Raw genomic sequence first — 2,500 nt, forward strand, 5'->3', positions numbered from 1 at the left:
TTAAAATGGATCTTTTTTCATATATAAACTATAAAGAGATACTTATATTACCTTGTTCAACATAGATGTTTGCTGCAAGTTTGAACTTTTGATGTTCTACAGATTCAACTACCTGATCAGGAAGATTATTACACAATTTGGACACAGCTGGAATAAAACTTCTAGAAACTCTGTAGTATTGAACCGCATGATGGAGAAGGCCTGACTATTAGAATTAACTGCATACCTAGTGTTACGGAAACGACGGTTTTATCCGGATCTGAAATAATAGTCAGAATTATGAGAAATCTTATTAAGGCAATTCTATCGTTATGGATGCGAAGAAGCGGAGCAAAAACAATTTAAACGTGGAGAGCCTATTAACCTCTTTCTATTGGCTTGATCAGCAAAGAAAAATCATAGATAAACATTATAAATTACTTATAGGTTTACATAATCTTAATCATAAGTGAAGTTTCTTCTTCCGGCATCCCTCGGTTTCTTCTCGACTTTCGTCTTCCACGTATAACAAATCCTCAAAGTAATCACGTCATCATCCCAACTTCATCTCTCCATTAGTATAATTTGTTCTCAGTTCTGCTGGTTCAATAACCATTTCCTTTGTTTATACTACGCTGTAGGAAAAGGAAATCATATTTTCCATCACATATCTGCAGATTCCCACCCCCTTTTTATCAATTGGCTTATGTATCTGTATCCCCTTGACTAGTTTTCAATTCCCCTGAATAACTGTAAATAATCTTTAATTCCTTCATCCAACAATTTCTAGTTTTAATTTACTTTGTACCATCTACAAAAGCTACAACTTCATTCTCTTCTTATAACCTAATGTAATTCACAAAAATCTGTGCTATTCAAAGCTCTATTTCTATAATCTATGCACATGTTTTTACATTGTATTCCTCATGTATCTCTTTCTACAGCCTTAAGAAAATAGTTTTTTTTTTTTTTCAGATTACACTTGCCTCTATATTTCCCCCTTCTTTCCATCTTCAACAACTATCTATTCTAGTTGCAGCTTCAGCCAATGATGATTAAATTATCTTCCGACCCCTAACACCAATTGGAACTCATCAAAACCTTTTTTTCATCTCATATTTTTTTTTTTCAATCCTGAACTATATATACTATAGCTTATCCCTAGGGTCTTTCTGACACCACAACCCCAGGTCTACACTTTTCTGCGTGAGATATAATTCCTCCATACACGACCCTTTCTCCCTAGTTTCATGAGGTGTTGAACTATGCTACTTTCTGTCTTCAAATGAATAAAATATCATACTTTACTCTTCTCTCGCATCATATCTAAATACTTTCAAAATTCCAAGCCCGTGCATTGTATTCTTCCGCACTATATCAACCATAAAAATACAAACCAATTAAAAAAAGTGACAAATGAGTCAGCCTTCTCATCTATTCTCGTAATGAAATACATTTAGAAATCTTTGATGTTTTCAAAGGTTTCTTTTGGTATCTATAAATCTTAAAAATAATAAATGTGCTGTGGTACATGATTGCAAAATATAGTTTTACATCCCTACAATGAAAATATTTAAAAGAGAACCTTTGCAATAATTAATAATTGAAATATTTTTTTTCCTTTACTTTAAGTTCGTTGTTATTCGTGAATCCTTTTACAAAATTTATTACCGGTAGTTTTTCACGGAAATTTTCTTTTTTCTTGTCATATGAATATATCCCATTATGATAAAATAATTTATTTCTACTTTTCCTGAATCAGTTTATGATTTTGTAAAAGAAAATTTATGGAATATCAAAATTTTCTTATTCCCACCCACTCCTCTCTCTGGGCTGCTGTTTCAAGATACAATATTCTTTGGGAAAATACTGTTCACTTTGTTTTCGAGAACGTATTTCAAAACTGATGTTGCATAGGCAACGTGTTTAATGCAGCGTTTGGAAAAGTGAGCAATTTAGTTTACCAATATATCATTTTCATATGAAATACTGCACATGTTAAAAGGCTAAGAAACATTAATGTGCCTTTTAATAATAGCACTCACATAAATCCTCTTTATTGAACGTCCTCTGCCACTCTGCTATCTATCATGTCTAATGATACAAGACCGAACAGCTGAAATGAAATATAACGAAATTTTGGTTTCAAACTTTGCCTTACGTTCATCACAAGGTACACATTGTAAGACCAGGCAAACAAGTAAAACGATACAGGATTGCAAAGTTAGCAAGTAAATTTCTATGTATGTTCTGACTCGCAATCCTTTAAGGAAATACTTTGGGAACAAAATTCCCTTAGAATTAAATAGAGTACTGTGTAGTATTGAGCTTCATGGTGGAGAAGGTGTTCGGTATGGTATTGGTAATCGTAAGTGAAATGACAGCATCATACATACCTGGAATAATATCCATTTCTTCGTGTTGTTATATATCTCATACTAAAGTCGTCAATTCTTCTTGGTGGGATGTAATGATACGATGGCATTCTTAAAATGCATTTAATAGACTTGGCATTACTCAG

Source organism: Palaemon carinicauda, chromosome 4 (assembly GCF_036898095.1).
Source record: "Palaemon carinicauda isolate YSFRI2023 chromosome 4, ASM3689809v2, whole genome shotgun sequence".
Lineage (NCBI taxonomy): Eukaryota > Metazoa > Arthropoda > Malacostraca > Decapoda > Palaemonidae > Palaemon > Palaemon carinicauda.